The sequence below is a fragment of the Tamandua tetradactyla genome, chromosome 10 (assembly GCF_023851605.1).
Source record: "Tamandua tetradactyla isolate mTamTet1 chromosome 10, mTamTet1.pri, whole genome shotgun sequence".
In the NCBI taxonomy this organism is placed as follows: Eukaryota; Metazoa; Chordata; class Mammalia; order Pilosa; family Myrmecophagidae; genus Tamandua; species Tamandua tetradactyla.
Genome location: NC_135336.1, coordinates 70011281 through 70036301, shown reverse-complemented (window position 1 = coordinate 70036301; position 25021 = coordinate 70011281). Strand labels below are relative to the sequence as shown.

At 34.5% G+C, this 25021-nt stretch overlaps 1 protein-coding gene across 9 annotated transcripts in view; it reads left to right on the top strand.

Annotated features, from left to right (window-relative positions):
* ROBO2 (roundabout guidance receptor 2) overlaps positions 1-25021 on the top strand; it is a 648114-nt gene that overhangs the window by 212283 nt on the left and 410810 nt on the right. The window lies entirely within an intron of this gene.

The following is a 25021-nucleotide window of genomic DNA, read 5'->3' as shown; positions in this document are numbered from 1 at the left end:
AAAGGTCTATTCCTCCAGTTTACAAACAACATTAAATTTATTTTTCGTGACTAACTCTAAAATCTTCACATTATGCTGTTTTGAAAAAAATATAGGTATGCTGAAATTGGCTTTACAAATGTGTGTGGAACATTTTGAGAACGAAGTTTAAGAGAAATAGGAAGTGTTGCAAACAAATTTCTGAGAAATAAGCACAACCTAGAAGTTTTCAGCTGGCATGTCTCTTTGTTTCTCCAGATGGCCAACAGATGCTTATATTTGATTCTGTAAAAATTGAATTGCTTCTGAAGTACATGGCTTGAACACTAAAATTTTGGCCTTCATGAGAATATTAGAAAGATAATTTTGGTTCCTAGGAGACTTTTTGTTAAGTTGAACTTAGAAATTAACAGTAGAAAATCCTTACAAGCTAAGCAAGTTGAGTTGGGTATTTAAATATACTTGTATGGGAGGGGAATTTAAAATTGTGGAGAAAAATTAGTTCTGTAGAAGTTATTCCCATAGAGATCTATATGACATAAACTCCAGAAATTAATAGCTGTTGAATAACTAGCTCTATTCTAAAACAATCTGCTTAAATTTTGCCTTTTTAAAAAGTAAATCTAACAATCTTAAAAGATTATGTGTGAGATGTATGCTCCATCATCAAATGAAACAAAGTCTAACCCACGTGAAAAGAAATCCAGATTTAGTTGGGCAATAAGGCAATGTGAGCAATGGATTGGATGAGGTTAAAATGATGGAAAATTGGATTTGTTTTTCTTGTTTGCCATTGAAAAATGACAACATATGTCAGCAAAAGGGCAGTGGCATGTTCTTCCATTCTAAATATTTGTGATGTTTACAAGAAGGTGTTAAAAAGATTGTGGTTTTCATAGAGACAGATGTGGTTTATCAGCTCTAAGACCTAAGACCTAAGACCACAAATTTCAACTGATAATTAAAAAAAAACTCGAACTGCAATATTTGAGACATGTTCTTTAAAGTAAAGAAAAAAGACACATGTTGGAAATAATTTTCTTTTTGGATATTCTGGCATTGGTTGTCACCATAATTTATTACAAATTTAGTTAAGTAATTACTTTTGGTTCTGTTCTGAAAGTGGAAGATAATTTTCATTTTTCTTGAAAGACAATATTCTGGTGTCCTAGCTAATAGTGATTTCTATCTTAAATAAAAGTATTCATATTTTAATTGGATCAATACAAAGTTTAATTTGTCAAATGTGGTAGGTATTTTCTAGGGAATAAACAGAGGAGTAAAACTCAGAGGGAGTTTTTACAATTTACTGAGTAATTAAAGCATTACTGTTTTGGTTTTTGAGAGGATGATTTGGGTCCCTTCCTCTTACTTTGGAACTTAAAATCAGAAAACAAAATGCCAAAGATTCTTACTGCTTTATCATGATGTTGATGTTGAATGCTTTGCAGTACTGTTAGAAAAGATGAAAAATGGTTGTAAATTTGGGGTGTTTTGTTAATTGTTTTATTCATAATAGTTGTTTTGTTGGGTGTTGCATTAGAGTGAGAAGTTCAGGCAGTTCTGGCAAAACTTCTGTTAAAGACTTAGACACTTATTTCAATTTTATTGAAGTCATTCCTGTATAGAACTGGCATTTCCATTTAAAAAAAAGAAGAAACCAAGGGTCAGAGTGGTGTGTCTTTCTTCTGGTACCTAGCAAAAATGTACCAGGGCAAGAAAAGGTTCCAGGTCTTCTGACCCAATGTCTAATGACCTTTCCATTAAACTTAAATTGCCAATTTTGTGTCTAGTAGGAGTAGATGCTATATACTTTCTTAGAAAAATATTCTGAAATGCAGTGTTTCAGCTCTACTATTACACCATTAAAGGGGGGAAAGGAGAAGTTGACAGGTTTTACTGAAGTCCTAAATAACTAGGGAAATAGAATTTAGTTGGACACTGCAGAGACTGGATTTTATTTAAAAAAAAAGCATAGAAATGCGATTTATGCCGGGAATTAGGAAGTTAGAGGAACCAAAATCTTTTTGGAGGTTTTGAGAACAAATTAAGTTATATGAGTCTAAAGAGTTGAGAAAGTCCTTTTCAAAGGCACCAATTAAAAGAGTTGGCAGAGTAAAAATGTGTAACAATCATAGAATGACTCTATATGCAAAGTTTTCATGATTTAAAAAACCATTCAACTAGTGGAGTAGATTTAACATAGACAACGAATATATTTAAGCCCCATTCTTTGATGTCCCTAACCATGTGACCATAAATCTCTACTGCCACCTTGTGGGTATATGTATATTTCAGGCTTCATGAGTAAATTTAACCTCTGAAGTGCCGAGAAACACAATAAATGATGTCTTGTGTTGGCTTAAACTCTCAATTTCTAAGCTTAGAAACCAAATAGCTTTGAGGAACATGATATGCGCAACTCTTATGAGAACAATTCAGGAACCCCATAGATTTGGTGACTATTTTTATAGCCAGTTACTTCTTTGTATTTAGATGCTTTCTTTATATTTTAGATGCCCGGCCAATGGTGCTTGACCTACTATCAGAGGTTGAGTAATTACTTCAGGTTGTAATCTAGTTTCGTTGTCAGCCCTGAGCACGAATTTAAATTATTGCATCAAAATATGTCTTTGATTTAAAAATGATTAATCATGGAAGCACTGTATGTGGTAGCTAGTATTGTCTGTAAGCTCATTATACTTGAAAAGAGTTGATTGAAAATTTGTTTGTCTTTAGATTGTCTTTAGGTGTTTTATTTCCACTAACAGAAATGGGATTAATATATCAAAATAAAAAAGACGATCAAAGACAAATCTAAAATTATTGCTATTTTATCATCTTAGAATTAATAAAAAGTCAATCCTTAATTGTTATTTATTTTACATTTTATAAAGTTTAAGAATGTTTTCAATAGTCTTTGTGCTAAAAACAATTCACCAATTAACAATTATGTGATTTGGGCAAAATTATTTAACTTCTCTTCCTCATGTGTTGGAAAATGATAATATCAACATCATAAAGAATAACTAGGGGTAATCGGGGTAAAATTCATAACATTCTGATCAGTAAATGTGCATGTGTGTATGAAAACAATAAACAAAAAAACTTTTATTTTGCAGAAACCTCTTGAAAAATCTCATGTCCCATTTTAATTTAAAGACAGTGGAAGATTTAACTATTAGTACAGAAAACTATTGAAGTATTTTATTTGTGGAGACAATTGATGGAGAAGTAAAGAAGTAAAGCTGAGTCCCAAAAGAGCCTTTTGCTGAATTTGAAACTAAGGCTCTCAAGGACCACCAAACCAAACCCTGGCAATGTCTGCATAGACCAAACAATTTGCCTCAACAATTTTCATTTGTGCACCAGTGATTTCTAAGGCCATTTTTAGAGCCTTTTTGAAATTTACCTCTGAGTTATGCACTACTGCAACACTGCTAATGAATGTGCTTCTAGAATACAACTTCATTAGCTCTCACTTTGCTAATCCCCCAATTTTATTCTTCTTGCTGGACACCTGGTTGTCCCCTCCTCCCCATATCTCAGCTGAGATGTGATTGCCAAGAGTGGAGTGAGGTTTAATAATACCTAGACTGTGTGGCTTGTGCAAACTCTTCCATGAGACTGTCTGTTGTTATAATTAAGAGCTATCAAAACACTTGGCTAATTTACACTTGATAATCTAAAATGAGGGTCCCGTGATCACCAGCTTCTGTTTTATTATTTAAATACACACATCATGCAAAAAAGCTGACTGGGCCATCAGCTAGCTTTATCAGAGATGTGACTGGCTTTTCAGCGGACAGGATGTAGCGCAAAGGTCATGAATAAGTGCAGCACAAGGCAGAACAAACACAGCCGAGAGAATGGTCTTTATTGCTGAGAAGCTTCCTAGAGCAGGTGGGATTTTAGAAGCTGTTTTGAATGCTGAGATGAGGGGACCTGGCAGGATTTAATTGGCAAGCTGTTGTAGTGAAATGCAGGGACCATGAAAATGGGCATGCATTCTGTATTTGACTAGGGAACTTAAATAGTATTTTGAAAGGAATGATTGGCAGAAATGGTAGGGAAATTGCTATGTATTGATCGAAAAGAGTTTACCATTTTGATTTTTAGAAAATGAAATATCTCAGTAAAAGTAAGGCAGGACAATAGTCTGTATATAAACAGTATAAAATCCTGGGCTAAAAAAATGGTTGAACTTATATGTTTTATTGTAACATTAGCTTAGTGTAGGATTGACTGCTTAACCAATCTGATTATCTGTGCAGAATTTAAAGGCTTTTATGATTCTTTAATTCCAAACTATAAAATGAGAGATAAGTAACTGAAGATGGTACCAGGATTTTCATGTTCTACTGAGGTTAAGAATCAATGGTACATACTGAGGAAAAACAGTGTCTGATAAAAAAGAACTATGCCATAAAAAAACTCTTGATGATATGTCAGAATAGGTATCTGAGTCTACCTATTAAATAAAAATGCTTGTTACAATGTCATTTGAATAGTTTTTTAAAGCCTAAAATGTCTTGAGTAAAATTGAGGCAAAATAACTTATATTGAACTCTGCTATAAAGAGTGTTGATTGCATAACCTGTTGGTGGGTCATTCCACTGTGAATGAAAAATACTATTGTCTGTAGTTTCAAATACTGTCAAAGAAAGACCAGTATGGCATGGAAAGTGTGTCTAGGAGATTTGAAACTTTGATGTGGTGCAGATTCCCTTGTGTGAATTTGAAGTTGGATATTTTTGCTAACTATTTCTCACTGAAGTTAGAAGTGAGGTTCCTGCTGGTTAAAATAATAACCAAAATAATTTGAGAACATACTAAATAATTTGGTGGGTTGAAGAATATGGTTGCTATAGAAGTTTAAATCTATGTCACTTTTTAAAAATCTAATCTTAGTTCTCCGTCAATTATCTAAAGTTTTAGAAGTTGAGAATTATACTCATTTTCCTCAGAAATGGAGATCATTTTAAACATCCAAGAGTTTCCAGCATTTCAATACTCCCTTTTCTCTGGATCACTCATGATATCCTTCTCCAAAATCCCACCCTTACTTCCAGCCAACCCAATGCCTCCTCAGTGACCTTCCAGGTATAAATGTAAGCTAAATATTATATATATGCTAAATCTCATACATAACTGAGATCACTTAACTTTCAAGGAATCATTTTTGGGAGAATTTATCCTTTTCCATCTATGCATAGGTATAATCTCCCCAATCAGATTGCCTCAAGGACAAAATTTCTTTTAATACATAGATGCTTCAGAATGTGTATCCTTACATACAAAGCCTTTCATGGTTGAACACTTCTACTAACTCTATCTTAATTTCTTGCCAAGTTCTCTCAGATTTTCTTCTCCATGTCTGCTAAATAAGTGACACACTCAGTTCCCTTTTGAGGGGTTTCTCTTTCCCTGACAATTCTCCTTGCCAATTCCTTATAAGCCTTTATAAGTCTCAGGTAAGATCTCACTTCCTTTGGAAAACCCTCTTTGATCTTCACTTACATTATTCAATGTAGTGACCCTTTTCTGCGTTCTCAGCTTCTGCATATTATACACATTTTGTTGCCCTCTTTCTTTGTCTCCTTAAACAGTGTCTGCTCTTCTTGAGATGAGAACCCTGTAGCTGGTCAACATTCAATAAATAGGAGGGAATTCATTGTGAATTAACATTAATAGAATATAAGTGATCATGAGAGTTGAGACTTTGCCTTGCATGTCCCTGTAATTCTAGTGCTTGAAACAGTCGCCTGGCTCATAGTAAATCCTCAATAAAATAATTGTTGAGTGAATAACAACAGAAGGAATAAAATATCCTGCATTTTAAAAAGGAAGCAATTGTTTACTAAGAAGGTGTGTAAGAAAGGAGAAGTATAGCTAAGAATTTAAATGATGACAAAAAATAGGTGAGAAGTAAGTTAAGCTTAGTATTTGGAGGTGAGTAAAATAAAGAACAGGGACCAAAAAAAAAAAACAACAACCCATAAACCTCCAGGATAATTGAATACAAACTGCTTTTCTTGGACAAATAAATCCTTATTCTCTGGAAGTTTACCTTTGCATTTCAGCAGCTGAGAATAATAAAAGGAGTAAGAGATATGAAAAATTACATGCCATTTCACAGTCACTACCGTGCTTTGTCTGTTTGCTCCATTGTGATGGTTCAGATGGTTCCATTTGACCCTAACCCCTAGCTGTTCCAATCTCAGAACCAATATTTATTGCCACATATGGGCTATGCATGGCAGCTGCAAAATCCAGATGCCAAGCTTTGGAATGTATTTTTACGGCGACACCATCTGGGGCTCTGGCCAGCCTTCTTAATTGTCTCTCGAATGTTTACACTAATAGCTTTGCTGGGCTGTGGCACTACCTGTGGGACATTTTGCGGGTCAGGCCGTTTATGAGATCCTCTTGTCATTCTGGTTCCAATTTGTCTTTAAATGACTCTCATGTGCTATCAACTTATTCCTTTGAACGTATCTACAGTGTTCCACAGAAATAATAAAACAGGTGGACATCTGTTCGCACAACATTGGGGTAGGATGTCTTTTATAGATCCTCAGCAGCCCATGTATGGACTTGGGGGGAAAATATGAATTCCCTTCCAAATTTATTTGGAATACATAATGCATGTATTATTTAGTACATGTATATGGAAGTCGTACCTTATTATATCTCATTGTCCAATTTTATTGAAATAGCATATTGATTTCTGGTTGAGGTGACAATACTTCACAGAACAACTACACCTCTTTTTAGTATTTGTGGAATTGAAAGCAAGAAGAAAAAAATATTCCTCTGCTGTCCGTGGGCTGAACTGTTTGAAGACCCACTTCCAATTTAAGATGGAGAAAATGACTATTCAGGATCCTTAGAACCATGATTTAGGAAATCTCTAAAAGGTTAACGAAGTTGAATCACCTATTTGAATAGCAACTCACCCGTCATTTCAAGTGTAACTATATAGCACAAAGCAGATTCTGCTCAAACAATAACTTATCCAGCAAGGGGAATTGGCGCTGGGAGTTTAAATGACTTATCCAAGGTCACACGGGATAAGAGCCAGAGTCAAAGGGAAAATGAAATTTGCACAATTATTTGATGACAGCACTGAGAGGAGAATCTGTCCTGATAATCACGTCCCTGAAAAGATGAAACAACCTAGTAATTGTGCATCCTCCCCTTCACTTTCGCTGTTCTGTCACTTAAGCTGCTCTGGGGGGTAACCTCACCTCTTTGGTGGTGGCTTTGAGGGGGGGTATGGAGACCGAGCAGTAACTGGACTTCACAGGAATTTTTACAGAGACGCTGCCAAACCAGAAGTAGTGGTGGAATGAGGCACTCCCAAGCTTAGGGTTTCTAATCTGCCTGTCACATCACATATAGAGGGTGAAAATAGCATATAGAGAAGTGACTTAGTTGGAGGCCTACCTCCTTTTGCTTTGTATGCCTGCAGCAGAAACAAGGTGCTTCATTTTGAATAAAGGCAAGTAGGAAAATGGAGATACTACTCTCCTGTGTACCTGTGCCAAAATGCCAAATTTGTGCTTGGGGAACACACAGGAGGTTCTAGAAACAGCCTTACGAGTTATGTAGCCACTTAAGAAAACAGCCACAATTAGATCCAAGGGAAGGGCGATATTCTCTCAAAAGACACTTTAAATAGGAACGAGCTGTGAAAGCTTTTCTGTACACTGAGAATAGGCCTTTTTAAATGATGTTTAGTCTTGGAAAGAACAAGACATGTTGCTACACTGTATTGTCAGTTCTCTAAGGAAATGGTATAAAAGGGAGTTTTTTATTGTGGCTTAATCCTTTGTTCTGGAGAATCTGTGCTTTTATATATAAGGATATAGTTGAATCAAAAACATGATAGTATTACTATTCACATAGCAACACTGAAATATTAAGATGCACACACATGTACACTCATGTATAGAAGTATATATATGTATATAAAAGCATATATTTATCTTGATATGTGAACGAGTTCATTATCTCAGTTGGAAGAAACTCAGTAAAACTATGGCAAAACCTCTGGTTGCTGTGTTACTGAGGTAATACCCTTTGGATTTCATTTTTTGTGTGTGAATGAGATAGGAGGACAGTTTATAGTACTTGGAAATATCCTTACACTGATTAACACATTATCTGGCCTTCTGAAAAATAGTGGCTTGGAGCTGCCCAAATTGTAATACTCCTCACTTCAGTTTTGTACATTCTGTCTCTGTTGGAAAAGAAATATTTTAAAGAACTATTGTGTTTAAACTCAAACACATCACCAACTCCATCACTCACATGCAGTAGGCAGAAGATAAATCTTTGAGTTGAAGCACAAATAAACAGAAATTCTCAAGTAAAGCAATAGTTTATACATGATAGATAATGTCCAATGATTGAAAAATGCATCATCCAGGGCTACTATTGTGTCTTTATTTTGAAGGCTGTGTTTTGGAAATTGAAAAATGGGAACATAGTGGAGCTAAAACAGCTAAAACCCTACAAAGGGTATAAAAAGTAATGACTTGTATGATAATTGGAACCAGATTTTTATTGCACAGAGTACTCATGAAAGGGCACTTGTGCTGATAGGTGTATTGAGACTTGTGCTTTCACAAAGAAATTGCATTCTTTCATAAAACTCTTTGCATAGTCCTTGGTTATACTTCAATGTAAGTAATATATTACAACCGTAGAAAGCTCTGTAGGGACTTCTGAGGGGGCCAGCTCCAAGTTGAACCTGTAAGTGGAGAGCAAGCAAACCCCTCCGGTACCTATCTTAGACTAAAATAAACAAATAAAATCCAAGGATATACAGTATGATGAAAACCTCCCTGGATAAGTTTTCAAAAGATCTTTAAAAGTGACTTGAGAACACATATATATGTCAATCACTGTCATTCGTATATGTCAATCACTGTCATTCAACATCATTAATCAGAATAGGAATATCATAATAAAAAGTAGGTGTGACCCACCCAATCTCTTCTCCTAATGATTATAGTAAATCTGTGGTGGAGCCAATGAAGTTGATGATGATGAAGATGATAGCTAGGTTTGACTCTTTACTATGAACCAAGCTCTCCTTTAAACACTTCGGTTATTAATCATTTACTTTTCACAACTGCTCTGTGCCATCCACATTTTACTTCTGAGAAAACAGACAACAGTGTTACGGTCAATTATGGGCAGATTCCGAATTCTGTTCTGTAGTGGAATACCATGGATCTCAGTAGATCAAGTTGCAAAGTGATTAGTATGGCAATCAGATCAGGTATTGAAATGTAAAATTCTAAATTATGGAGGTAAAAACAAACTCCATTGCAAACAGAGCTATGACTTGAAGAAGGCAAAGTTAAACTTTAAGCCACTTACATGCCAGTTCTTTCATTAAAATTTGTGAAGTTTTAAATTCAGCACTTACAACTAATAGAAAGAGCAAGCATGCTTTTTCCTTTAAAATATATATTTTTACTAAAATTATATGAATAGTTAGAGAAGCAGGATATTTATTTATAGACCCAGGTCTCGGTCTAAATTGAAAGTTGAAAGCTCCATGGACAAATTGCAATTGGTGGCTTTATTAGTGGCTCTCTAACATGGATATTTTGATTGTTTGTTGTTGGTCAAATCCATACACAATTTATTTTATCTCACACCAAACTGATTTTGCAGCAACTGCCATTGCACATGAATTTCTGGGATATTTTATTTCCTCTCACTTACTTATATGTGCAGAAAGGTTGCATTTTTCATCCAGATTTACTTTACTGAGATTTCCTCTCAGCCATCTGAGGAATGTGAACTTTACATTTTCATGATGTTTTCTTCCATTTTCAAAACATCCTGCATCAATTAGGAAGAACCATAGCATACTGTCACTGACTCTGATGTCGGAAGATGAGTTTCCTTGATTTCTCAACTTGATCCTTCTAGAGGGTTCCATATTAGTTAGTTTATTTTGTCATTATCCTCCACACAGTTTATATTATGGTTCTTTCTAATGTAGAGTCACACATTAGAGAAACCAAATCTTCACTCCATTTGCACTTTTAATATTCTCTGTCTGATATTTTTATTAGTCATTGTAGTACTTCTATCAGGTCTCAATAGAGAGCTCCCCTTCCTGTTTATTAAATAAATGAATGAAAAAGTATAGTTAAGATGCAATATTTTAACTCTTTTTTACGTCCAATTGACATACAAGGCAGACTGTCACTTCAGATAAACCACTGTGTAACATTCTCCTCTTCCTTCTCCTTCAGAAATACCTGGATAATTAGAAAAATTGTCCAGATTGATGATTACCCATTTTAACACTTAAATACTGAATTTGGTCACTTAATCTGATGGAATTAGAATAAGGCATTATTAAATAATTATTGTGACTAAAAAAAAAACAATTTCAAAAGCTTCATCTATATTCTCTAATTCATCATTATATCCTATAACATAAAAGAAGGGTTGGCATTACATTATCTCCGTTTTTCAACTGAAGGATCTGCGAGAGGGAAAAGGGAGCCACTAGCCTGAGGTTAGACAGTGTGTCAGAGGCAGAAATAAAAGATGCTATGTTTGTTCACTGCTAATCCATCCATCTTCCCATTGGTCCTTTCCCTTCTCATTTCAAAGGTGTGGGCCACTAGGGAATTGATCTTAAGGGTGGGAGGAAACATATGTTTTAAAATGGGGTGACTTTTGCAAGTTTATGTGTGTGATATAATCTTAATAAGTGTATCATTGCCTGCTTTCCTTATGAGAGATGATGTAAAAGTGAACAAAAATACACTTACAGAAATGAAATGAAAATAATAAATAAAATCCTCTTCCATTTCCATTATTCTAAGTCATGCTCCTTGAGACTTCAATCTCAATATGATGTTAATAGAACCATTAGATATGATTCATACCATACAGAAGACACTTCTATTGACAATTCCATCTTGACCAGGGGTCAATGGATCCATTACAATGCAAATCTTACTGTATACTTTCCATCTAAATCAAAGGAATTTGGTCTTGTGTCCACTCTAATATATTTCATGAACTAGAGTCCAATCTCAGATGCGACGTACACATCTGTGTTTCTCATACTAAATCATGCCTCTGCTTACTGCTCTCAGTTGAAAAGGTAATTAATTTTTACATCAATAGATGACTTTGGGGTGTTTAAACAAATATATAGGATATGAGGGAATCCAAGTTTGCCCTTTTAACAAATTAGAGCCCACCAAAAAAATCCCTTCATGAATATTAATGGATATTAATTGTTTTTAGTGCATAGTTTACAGAATATGAAGAATGGGGACCTTTTTCAACGTACCCATACCCACGTTTATCAAGTATAAGAACCAATTTCTGGCATTCCAACTATTTTTTTTTTTTTTCAGATATGTTGAAAACGATCTCATTAGGCACAGGATTTTCTTTACTCTTCCTTCCCCCTCCCCACACTGTTTATTTCTAGGCAATGCTACCTTAGTCTCTGTCTTTCCCTCATGGATTCTGGAATGCCTCCAAATCATTCTCTACCAGGCCTCCAGACAGCAGCTATGTTGAAACCTATCCTTGATCTGCAAAATCCATGTACTAGTTTCTTGAGCACATAAAGCCTCAGGGTTGTACTGACCTCCAGTTGTTCCTTCTCTTTCTTTATCTGTACTTCTCTTATGCCTGTTTGTTTATAGATTCATTTTTTCAGGAGTGTTTTGGGCTTGTGCTTTAAATTTTAATATGAGGTTTTTTTTGTGTATGTGTATGTGACTTGAGTCCCTTTTTTGGATTCAGTTTTACAGTTTTGAAAGTTCAAGTCAACCCAGAAAATTTACAACTGCCTCAATTTAGTGACAGTTTTGCCAGATAGGGTTTTACCTTTTAAAATGTTTTACTTGAGGAAATACCACTGCCAGTGACCGAGGGTGGACTTGTCCCTGCCTATGTGTTGCTGTTCCCACCCCCAAGATTGAAGGGAGCCAGTGCTGCTGGGACTGGTTTAAGATATCCAACAATTTCAAAGAGTGATTGTGTGCTCAGAGGTTTTATATTTGTCTTTTGTATAGTTGAAAATATTTAAGACATTTCTTTGGGTACCAGTTTTCATTGGTTTTTGGAACTATCTTCACCAAAAACTGTCTGAATAATTAAGAAAAATAACTTTTCTTAAAAATACAACAACAGAACTGTACTGCTGTTCTGCTGGTTTCTCTCCATTCTTGTGCCACACAGGAAGACCTGCTACGTCTGGGTGCTTCCTGTTAGAGATGAAGTTAAAGGATCTGAGAAGTGGTTGAAATAGATCACATGTAAGAGCCTTCTCTTTCCTCAGATTTTGACTTCCCTCTTCACTGAAGTTCTCACAGCTCTCTTCCATCTTTGCTTCTTTCTTAGAAGGTTGGGTGCGGTGAACTTTGGAGCAGGCAGAGTTGCATATAAATCTCTGTTCTCCCCCTTCTTTCTCTGTGATCTTGGGCAAATCACTTAATCTTCCTAACCTCAGTTTTCCCATCTGTAAAATAAGGATAATAATCACCCAGATTGGAGAATTGTTGTAAGAATTCAAAGTAGTGATCAATGTAAAGGTCACAGCATTTGCCTCAATGCAAGTACTCAACAATTTTATTACCTTGTTCCTCTTTCCCTTCTTTTCTTTTTCATTTCTCAATCAAATACCCAACTTTTGGGGGGGAAAAGTTAGCTTTTTTAAATGCATCACTAGCAAATCACCTTCTTTGCTTTCAGGCAAACACATGGTCATAGACTAATTAACTTTTCCAATATTCACTCTTGTCCAAAGTGCTTGCCTGTTGTTAGATACCAAAAACTATATATATATTTTCATGTATCAGATTTAAAAGATATTCTTAGACTCATAAAGCTTTAATTTACATGCAAGAACCATAAAACATAACATTTCAAAGATTATGCAATGACACAAACTACTCAATTTACGCAAGAGGCATCATAGTTTAGATTTATTTGTGTGCTGGTTCAAACGTGCCCAGCACTACCAATATCAGACTTTCTTCTCAACATATAAATGTGTTTGGAAGAACCAGTTGCTTTAGTGGTAACAGTCTCTTAATTTGTTAATGTCCAACATCTAAAAATGCAAAGCACAATATTCCAGGAAGTTTTCATTAGTATGTTACCTACTGGACATCTCAAGGAGACTCAGCAGAAAGAAATAAGATAAATTAATGTGCTAAAATGTTTTGTGTTTCCAGAGTTTACTTTCTCATAGGCATTCTGACCAGCTTCACCTGCGCTTCAGTACTACCTAGGACCTATCCCACCAGACTGGAAGAGACAAATGAACATTATAAAGAATTAGGATGTTTATTAGTGGGTTGGTGTGATGATAGGAGGAAATTCCAGGGTAGAAAAGATGGGGTGTAGTATGGGGCAGAAGTGAACAAGAATAAATAAAAGAGTTTATTTATAAGTGGGGCTGATCCCTCTTGCTCATGCATTAGTGCTTGGCTACAGGAGCATAGTAATTTATTAATGCAGATGGCTATGTAAAGTGCATGCAATTTGTGAGGGGGCTCGACCCTTGACTGATGGGCCATATGTTGTAAAGCCCTAGGGGTGTCATTTGCCTCAGCTCTCTTCCTCTCTCTGTCTCTGCACCTATGGTTCTTGTTCAATCACTGCATATTGAACTATAGACTTACTAACTCCCCCAATAAATCTCCAACTAATAGCTCACAGAGGCCATAACTTAACCCTTTCTACACAACAGAGCACATTATTTTGCATCATGATCACACTCAGTGAAATAAAAGATAAATATTATATGACCTGCCTATAGAATAAGAAAGCAAGTTATTGTAAAATGTCATTCCCTGCTGGGTATTCTCTGTATTTGGACATAGTAGTATTGCTGTGAGCTTGCTGAATTATATCGTTATTATTCTCCCATATTATAATTACAGCTTACTGTTGTAACATAATTCTTAAACACAGTTAATACACTGCACTAGAGAAACATTTAATGTTTTTTAATTAGCTTCTATTGTCTGGATCTTCATTTTTAGTTTAATAAAATATGGAACATTTGCTCGATTTAGAAAATGCATATATTTTAATTACCACATAAAAGCAAGTTTAAAAAAATATTAAGGCATTTGTATGAATTAGCAAAAAAGAAAAGTATAGTGTGTGTGTGTTTTAACTACGCAGTTTGTTCCATTTCTTGAGCAGAGTGAAATCCTGCAGGAAAGTCTTCACACCATAACATTATTTGTTCTCAGCCTTCCACTGGGGTTTTCTTATGTGTCATTTTTAAGTCCTATATCCCTTGTAAAAGCTTATGACTATGACTGGAAAGAGTTTCTGCTTATATATTGTGTTGATTTCGTTTTTTCCATCAAACTGAGTAAAACTGAAGAAATGATACAATTATATCATCTTACTTAGTCTAATTTGCCTAATAAGAGGAGTACCAGTCAGTTGTCAAGGTTTGTTCCTATCTGAATTGTCTAACTGGGTAAGGGAGTAGAAAATATCTTTGTTAGCATCCTGAAACAATACCACTGTAGGTACCAGTGCTAATCCAGGCTTTAAATGAGCATTTTTTTTCTTCCACTGTCCAGGCTGTTGGCAGATTTGGCTACAACTGAGGAGAGGCTGTGGAGGGTTTAAGGAAGAATCTAAAGAGCCAATATCCTGGACTAAACCCTGTTTTTCCCCAAGGCATGAGCCATCTCTACAAATACTAGTCAGCTATGAGGATATCTGGCTGTATTTTGTGCTTGTAATAATAGGCTCCCTCAAAGACAATTTATCTTCTAAGATAGATTACTACTACTGCTCATGGGGTGTGCCCTGTACATTTTATATATATAATAATTATGACTGTAGTTAGGTAAATAATGTTTTCATTTCTTTCATTGGTGTATTTTCATAATTTTTCTTCTAACTAGTGAATAATTTTCTCACACTACAGTGAAAATCTAGTTCTCTGAGCCAATTAAAAGAAAGATGAGTGGAAAGTTGACTTATACATATACTACATGACAATTTCCATTTCTGAGTCGCTAATCTTATCAATATAGACAAGTGATGTAGAAAAAAATATTAAAATATGCAGAAAAGAAGTTGTTGTCTTCTGTCCTAAACCCAGTAGATTAGAGCGTACAGTGCAGTCAGAGAGTAAAACAGCATAAATAAGCCATGCATTCACAATTGAATTTCAGTAATTCAAACATAAATCCTTTAGGCTTTGATATGTCTTTTTCCACATGGGTTTTCTTTTCGGTTTTGGCACTCCTAGCATTCATTTAGAATTTATCTGCAAGCCACAAGTATACAGAGTGCCCAAAAATCTGTAGTAAACAACCTCCTTTGAGGCTATTGTTTTCTGACTTAAGATATTTCAAGGAAAACATGGATGGCAAGGGGTTTTCAAAGATAGGCTCAGTATTTCTGCCTATAAAAAGACCCAACATTTTAAAGCATAACTTGTCAGCCTTCCTACATATAGCAAAAAACAAGGCATGATCATCTAAAATATATATTTCTGAGATTAATAACAAGCAGGGATGAATTACATTTTCAAATTCCTATGCAGTAGAAAGTTTTGATAATTTTCTGAAGATGCACTGGCAGGAGAAACTATTCTACAGCCTGATATGATTTCCCCTTAATTAAAACTTGGCAGCTAGAATTCATTGTTTCTTTTAAAACTAAGCTAAATTATGTCACAAATTATATTAATTTTGGTTTTAAAAATCCCTCTAATTAAAACTTAAACATAGCAGTAAATGATATGTGAAACATTTCAAAACAGAAGATTACAGTTTAAGTCGAATGTCAGGCTCTAGGAAGTTGAATGCATTGACTAGAGTTGATACAAATGAAGATTAAGAAAATAGTTATCTTCATTTAGTCCATGTATCACATCAGGTGCTTTTTGCTAATTCTTTAATTAGTTAAATACTATAGCTGTAATAAGTGTGTATTCCTTAGAAGCAACTAACAGAGTCTCTTTAAGAGCATTTCAAAATGATAAAATCAATACCTTTTCCTCAGCTAAATTTTCCTGGCTCAGATGAAAAAGACTGATGGCTTTTGTGCTAGTTTGAACCTGTTAGAAAAAGCCATGCTCTTTTCCCTAACCCAGTCTTATGGGGGCAGACCTATTGTTTGCATGAGATCTTTTTAAGTTGTTTTCATGGAGATGTGATCCACCCAGGTGTGGATGGGACCTTTTGATTAGGTGGTTTCCATGGAGGTGTGTCTCCACCCATTCAGGGGGCCCCTACTATGCTTACTGGCATCCTTTAAGAAGGAACCATTTTGGAAAAAACTGAGAACCTACACAACAGAGACATTTGGAGATACAGAAAAAAACATCCCTGAGGAAACTGTTTGAAACTAGAAGCCAGAGGACCAGCAGATGCCAGCCACATGCCCCTTTTCAGCTGACGGAGATGTTCTGGATAACATCGGCTTTTCTTGAGTCAAGGTATCTTTCTCTGGATGCCTTAGTTTGGATATTTTTATGGTCTTAGAACTGTAACCTTCTATCTTAATGAATTCCTTTCATAAAAGCCAGGCCATTTCTGGTATATTGCATTTCCAGCAGTATTAACAAACTAAACCAGCTATCGACAGATTCTTTTTGCTGTCCCACAAAATGTCAAGTAATCTTGTTACCATTAAAGGGACACCCTGCCATTTTGCCTTGATATCATATTCATGAGAACTGAAGGAAAAAACTGTGTCTGTACATTTGGAAACATTAGAATATAGTTTGCCTCCTAGAATGGTATGAATAAATGGTATTATATTAGTTATAGCATTGAACATATTAATTAAACTGCCTCAATATTGAACTCAGGGGTCCAAAATATAATGGTAATTGTGCTAGTTTGTTAGCTGCTGGAATGTTATACACCAGAAACAGAATAGCTTCTAAAAGGGGAAATTTATTAAGTAGCAAGTTTACAATTCTAAGACTGTGAAAATATCCAAATTAAAGCAAAGTTATAGAAATGTCCAATTAAGATATCCAGGGAAAGATACTTTGGTTCAAGAAGGCTGATAAAGTTCAGGATTTCTCTCTTAACTGGAAAGGCACATGGTGAACATGGTATCATTTGCTAGCTTTCTCTCCAGGCTCCTTGTTTTATGAACAAGAAGCTCCCCCGGAACGTTTTCCTTATTCAGCTCCAAAGGTCTCTGACTGCATGGGCTCTTGTGGTTCTCATGGTTCTCCCATGGCTCTCCTGCTCTCTCCAAAATCCTTCCCCTTTTAAAGGATTTCAGTAAACTAATCTAGACCCACCTGTAATGGGTGGAGTCACATCTCCCTTTAATCAAAATTACTATTCAGGGTGATGCGATGGTGGCTTGGTGGCAAAATTCTTGCCTGCCAGGCTGGAGACCTGGGTTCATTTCCTGGTGCCTGCCCATGTTAAAAAAAAAAAAAAAAAAAAAAAAAAGCATAATTGGGGTGAGTCACATCTCTGTGGAGATAATCTAATCAAGTTTCCAACCTATACAACCTATAGTACTGAATAGGAATGAAAAGAAACAGCTGTCTCCACAAGATAGATTAGGATTAAAACATGTTTTTTCTAGGGTGCATAATCCATTCAAATGGTACAGTAATGTAGTAAAAAATTCCGCCATTGACATTTGAAGACTATTCTTGCTGCAGATATATATACAAGCAGGACAAAAGTTACATGAAACATATTAATATAGTTAGTGATGATTTGAATGGCACAAAAATATCATGGGACAATTTAGAGTTTTCTTTTTTAACAATAGAGCCTCTATATGATTGTCATATGTGATAAGTGCATATATAAAATTTTTACAATTTTCATTTCACATTCTTTGTATAATCATTATGCTAATTATTTTTTCCATTTAATATATGAAATGAATATTTATTGAGCACCTACTATGCACTAGGTGTTGGAGAGACAATCTTCAACAAAGATACATGCTCTGACTTGAAAAAATTTGCAGTGTTCACTACAATAATATTTATATGAATATTTTCAACTTTTTTCTATAGTTCCTAAGATTTCTGTAACAGGAGCCAGTGCCAAAGCACAGAGATTTGTACTGTTAAAATTATAACAAAAGGTATAAGATATTTTGGGGAAAGGAAATATTTGCCTTCTTGTAAGTGTATTTGTTTTACATGATATTTTAAGAACCTGGTACCATCCCCTGACTTGTGGATGTGTCAAGCATTAACTGAAAGAGTATTCAGAAGAAACAGCTGGAGGGTTAAGCAAACATTGGCATTGAGTGAGTAAGTAAGCATAAAACAGTGATTAAATGCTGTATAGTATGCTATTCTTAGCCAGTTATTTGCAATCAAATCACATCAATAATCTTTTTAGTGCTATTTTATATATTCCATTTACTAAAGACAGTAAAGTAGAGGAAAATAGAATCATGAGTGAAACAAAGTCAAAGTACTTCTCATATAAACCCTGGTATTGTTTTTGTGTGCCCTAAATTGTATATTAATAGAGAACCAACTTGCAGCAAAATTGAATGTCCCCATGGGCTTTGACATGACTTTTTTCATGTCATTTCATCATTTCAAGGATTTATCCTTATGGTTAACAGCCAACCTTTTCATCTTCAGAACACAATTCTTACAGCAAGAGGGTTTGAGTACCATTTTTAGCTTGCCTCTAGAGTGGTGGAGAGGGGCTGGGAATTGCTTTACCTGCTGTACGAACACACTTCCCTGCAGCGCTTGGAAGGCAGTTCTTATTTTGAGCTTTTCATTTTGGTTCACACTGAACACATAGTGCAGGTCACTATAATTTTACACTGTGTGAGTGAAAATATTCTTTTCTTTCCCTCTCAGTGATCTTGCTTTGCTATCTTAAACCCATAGATGGAAATTTGAGCCATTGGTGTTTTAACTTCATGAAGTGGTTTGAAAGACGCATCAAAAAATAATCCAAGCTTTTGGTAATCAAAATGTGTAATTGGTGGTGATGAGGTGAGATTTATAGATATTATCAGTTTGATGTGGGGTTTATGGTAATGTTATACAAATAGTGGTAGCATTGTCCATTAGTCTGTTTTTTGTAACTATTTCTTTTACATAGTTTAGTTACTTTAATTGTGCCTTTGTTTTTTGTAAAAACCTTTCACATCTATTTTGTAATATAAAATAAAGTCTTGCTAAGTGGCAGTTTTTAAGTCAGAATAAAAGCAGAACGTTGTCTGTAACTGACCATGTCAGGCAAAATCAAACATAAATAATTATTTCTTAAACACAAGAAACATGACTGGATAGGTTTGACTGTTTCTGAGGAGTGTTCATAAATCTGAGTCTTAGATTCAGAAAAATAAAAGAACTCTAAAAGCAGTTTTATGAGTGAGTAATTTTGCTAGTTGTACTTAAGTTTAGATCATGTATTGCATGTAATTACGGCAAATAATAAAATTTTCTATTGGTAAATTGACCAGGTTGTTTCTCTTTCTGGTCTCTGTTAATGTCTGGACTATTCTCTTAGTTTCTAATCTGTTTTAATGGCGTTTTTAGGCTACTTCTGGTCACAATGATTACCATGATCTCTTCTACTTTTATGTAAGTCTTACTTCAAATATTCAGAGATTTTAATGCTCTAATTTCTACTGTTATTTGACATGTCTGGTCCTTTTGAAATCTTCAGCATGACCACAGAATTGACTTTCGTCAGGGCACCACTTGGGAAAAACATGCCTAATCTAGGTGTCTCTTTATACCTTTATATGAAGGCAAATTGGAGAATTTCAAATACCTGCTTGATTTAGGAAGCAAAATAGATCATATTCTTGGAAAGAAAAATTTGGATTGTGCCTCTTCTCCCCCAAATTCATGTCCACCTCCAACCTCAGAATGTGACCTCATTTGGAAATAGGAGTTTTCCAGGTGTAATTAGTTGAGGTGAGGTTACACTGGATAGGGTTGGGCCATAGTCCAGTATAATTGCTTATTGCTTTCTGTATAAAAATAGAGAAATTTGGAAATAGACACAGAGGCAGATGGCCATATGAAGATGGAGGCAGAGATTGAAGTTATGTTGCCAAAAGCCAAGAAATGCTGGGGCCACAAGAAGCCGGAAGAGGCAAGGAAGGATACTTCCTTAGATCCTGCTGGAGGGAGCATGGCCATGCCAACACATATATCTTGGACTTTTAGCCTTCACAACTGTGAAAGACTGAATTTCTATTTTTTTTTCAAACCAGCAGTTTTGGTACCATTTTGTGGTACTTGGTTACAGCTGCCCTAGGAAATTAATACAGGAAATATTACAAATTATAAGATGTACTTCTTAAATATTAAAAAACAATAAAATTATTTATAAAAATTGCTGTGAGGATGGAAAAGTGATGAATAAGAAGATCTAATTAATGTATGCAAGATATCATTGTGATTGGGGCTGTATAAAAATTAATATCTTCAGTTATGATGGTGTAATAGGGTCTAATTTATCCCCCCACCTTAAACAACTAGAAAAACAGACAACACATATGAAACAGTTGTTTCCAAGTACTGGACAGTAGGTGGTTCAAAGCCATTATTACTGAGAGAAGAAAAACAAAAAAGTTGAGTCTTAAATTTGTAACAGCTTTCTCTTGGAGGCATATAATAATCTACCTCATAGGGGGCTGGGAGCCCAACCAGAAACTGGTGGTCTCAGTGAGGTAAAGGGAGAAAAGCAGGAGTTTGGAGGTGCCAGTAAAGCTAGAACTGGCAGGGTGGAGTACTGGAGAGGAGAAAGCCATATGAAAAGAGAGCTTTGGAGAATTGCACAGAGGCCTCCTCATGTCTTTGACTGAGTATTGATCAGTGCATAAATGGAAGGAAAAAACCCAAAGCCAGAAATCTTGGAACTCACACAGGCTAGGAATAGGTCATGAACCCATTATGGGTAGAATCCTCAGGAAGGTATTACTTTACTAGTGGGTATAAATTAACTTTACTCTAAAATAGTTGCTCTGAACCTATCTAACAGAGTTTAGAAACGAGCCTTTAAAGGATCCAACTAATTCCGTATAACTTAATTGCACATCAGAACTTCAACATTATTTAAAGGAATACAACAAAATCTAGCAATAAACAATGTAAAATTTTGATGTTCCTTATCCAGTGATAAATTATCTGATGTGCAAAATTTTCTCCATATTCAGGAGAAAAAATCAATAGAAATAGAACCAGAAATAGCAGAGACTGGAGCTAGTAGATACTGATATTGAAGCAGCTTTATAAATAAGTTCCATATGTTCTGAACAGTAGAGGAATACATAAACATGATTAGGAAGGACAAGGGAAGTATAAAAAAGATCATCTTTTAAATGTGAAAAATGTATCTGAACTGAAAAATATACTAGATGGGATTAAAAGTAGATTATACAGAGCAGAAAAAAGATAAATAAACATGAAGATTTAGCAAAGAAAACTATCCAAAATTAAGGAGAGAGGGAGAGAGAAGGAAAAATTGTGTACATAGCATCATGAGATAATGAACCATTAGCAAGCAATTTAACATATATGTAATTAGTATCAAGGTAATAAAGGAAAGAGAAAGGATGGGAAAAGCATTTGAGAAAATAATGGTTGGGAGTTCTCCTAACTGAATCAAAAGTATAAACTCTCAGAGGTAGCTCAACCAATCCAAAAGGACTAAAGCTAAAAAAAAAAAAAAAACATATCAAGGTACATCATAATCAAATTGCTGAATTTAGTGATATAGAAAAATATCTGAAAGCAGCCAGAGGAAATAAAAATGAGACAATTAAAATATTGAAAGAAAGTTGAGAAATATAAGGGTCTGTTATACAACCAATTTTTAAAAAGATCAAAGATGGAGGGTTCATATTCTTGATTTCAAGTCATATTGTATAAGCTATACTAATCAAGACTGTGAAGAATTGATAAAATGATAGACGTAAGGACAAAATGAATAGAATATAGAGTCTAGAAATAGACCTGCACACATATGATTAATTGTTGACAAAAGAACGGTTCAACGCAGGAAAGAATAATTTTGCTTGTTTTTTAACAAATGGTGCTGGCCCATCAATACAAACAAACCTAAACAAAACCCAAGCATGGCACAACCATTAGTAAGTACCACACACAAATATTAACTCAAAGTAGATCATAAACTTAAATGAAAGAGTGTAACACTGAAACAATTTTAGAAGAAAACATAGGCAAAAACAAAGATTTTGTATAGACCGTAAAATGTTGGACTTCATCAGAACTTTTACTGTCAAAAAGTATTGCTAAGAAAAGTAGAAGGCAAGCTGCAGACTAGGTAAAAAAAATATTTTCAAAACATAAATCTAATAAAAGACTTATTCAGAATAATGAGAAGGCATGCAATTAAAAAAATAAAATAACAAAGGAGGCAAATGTTTGAATAGATACTTCACCAAAGAATACATATGGATGGCAAATAAGTACATGTAAAGATGTTCATTTTCATTCATCATTAAGGAAATGAAAATTAAACCACTGTCATAACATCTACAAACTCACAAGAATGGTGAAAATCAAAAGGCTGATATTATCAAGTGTTGGTGAGTGTTTGGAGCAACTGGAACTCCTGTACCTTGGTTGAAAAGACACAATGGTACAGTCTGGAAATGAGGCAATTTCTCATAAACACACCCTTATGTTAAGACCTATATTTCCATTCCTAGGTATTTATCCAAGAGAAAGATACTCATCTCTCAAATACTTGTTTCTTAATGTATATAATATCAGCATTAATCATAATAGTAAAATCTGGAAGCTCTAAATATCCTTAAATGGGTGATAAATAATAGATAAAAATAGACAGTTAAACTAATTCTTTCTTACAGCAATAAAAAGAATGAGCTACTGGTACAGAACACAACATGGATGACTCTTAAAGGCATTATGCTAAATAAAAGAATCCAGACACAAGTGGCCATGCTTTCTGGTTCGATTGAAAGAAACTTTTAGCCGAGGTAGAATTATATTGTTTGTAAACTAATCAGTGGTTTCCAGGGACTCAGGTTGAGGGGAGGGGATTAACTGCAAAGATTACAATGAAACTTGTGATATGGAAATGTTCTGTATCAAGATTATGTCATGAGTGTGGTGGTAGTTACGTGACCATATACATATTTAAGACTCACCCAATCTTTTATTAAAACCGGTGCATTTTATAACAATTATCCCATCCAATATTTTATTAAAACTGGTGCATTTTATAACAATTATTTCCAAAAAAATTTTTTTAAAGATTTTTCTTTGATTTTTCCCATAAGTCACAGCTATGCCAAGAGTTTTTTTAATGAAGTTATTAATGGAATAATTTATAACTAACATATTACTGGCTATGTATGAGTTGATATTGCCCCTAGTTGTTCCCTAAGCATTTAAGTGAAATTAAGTATAAAGTTTTAACCAAAACTGCATACTTTTTTTAATCAAGAGACATTTATTCCATAAGTGCATAGAAATTACATGCATTTCATATGATCTAGATTTGTATATAAAGTTGTGGGAAAACTAGAAACATATGCTTTCTTTTTTTATTGTCTAAGTAACACTAAAGCCAAATAACTTAGTGTGATTCTCCTAGACTGACTCTTCTTGAATGGCTTTATTGTCAAGCATATGGATATTGCAAGCCATTTGTTAAAATTACGTTTGTATATATTATTAGAATGCTTTGCTTTTATTCATGAGAATAACATTTTTAGAATTGGCATTAAAAGTGACAAAATCTATCTGTTGTATAGTTGTGCAATAACCTTACTTGTCGATTCCCAACCGCTTTGAAATATGCTGCAGCATGAAAACTGCCTAATGAATATTGTGAGATTCGGTTTTATTTTAATGATGTTATTAAAAGCTCTCCATATTGGAAAATAAAAGAACATCGTGACTAGGGATTACCATACTTGGAAAGAAAAAACTTTAAGATGTAGCATTTGTCTAAATTGTTGTGGAAAATAGATCTGAGAAAACATTATCATAATTTTTCCTCTCCATGAATAATTTAAAAATCACTACTTTGATGGATATTCTTTGAGCTTCATTTTGTGGATTAAAAAACTAGCCAGAGAAATGAATTTAAAGCCATATGTGACATAGTGTTTCAGCAGGAGACAGCAAAATTTTCTCTGTTATAAATTAGAGTTAAAAGAAAACTTGATGCAAGAATAGAAGTTGGATATCTTCATTTATCCATTAGAAATTGGTTCTAAGAATTTGGGGAAGTACAGGATTGTATTCTTTTTGTGTATTTCCCCAAAACTTGGATGCTTTTCAATTAATTAGCTGGATTATTGATAGAATCACTTATATTGGATTCACCCTGTGGCTAGAGAAGTTACTGAGAAACATTTGATTAAGAAAAATGTGAAAATGTAGAATTTCTTATTTGAAACATGAAAATAGTTCACATAATTCAACAGATGGATAGATAGGTAGATAGATACATAAATAGATATAAACATCCATCCATATCCATCCATCTATCCATCCTTCTTTCCATCCATATATATAATTTACTTTGAGAAGTATATTTTTAAGCCAAAGTAGACATGGTATGTAGACACTGTATGTAACTAGGCTGTTTTTATAAACCTGAAGTCAAAACTAAATTCTCTGTCATTCAAAGGTATCATATCTTGAAATCTTTTTAGATAAAATTTTAAGTACTTTAGCATGCTAATAATGCCAGACCACTGAGAAACTCGAGAATATGCAGAGAACCTGCCAAAATATAACGAGCACATGTTTGTGCTGTCTGACAACCATTACTTTTATGACTAGAGATATTTATCCTTATATTATATGCAACAAGTAAAGAAATGGGAACCTGAAAAATAAGTAACTTATATAAGTGCAAGAATCTTCAGTTTTTTCTCATACACTATTTACTTTGTCCTTGCTTATTCCTGTTTTATTAAGTAATAATTCTTTCTTCCCATAGTTGCAGTATTGAAATTATGGCTCTCAGGTCCCAAATATAATTCTCTGAAAACCATGAATCAAAATAATAAATTT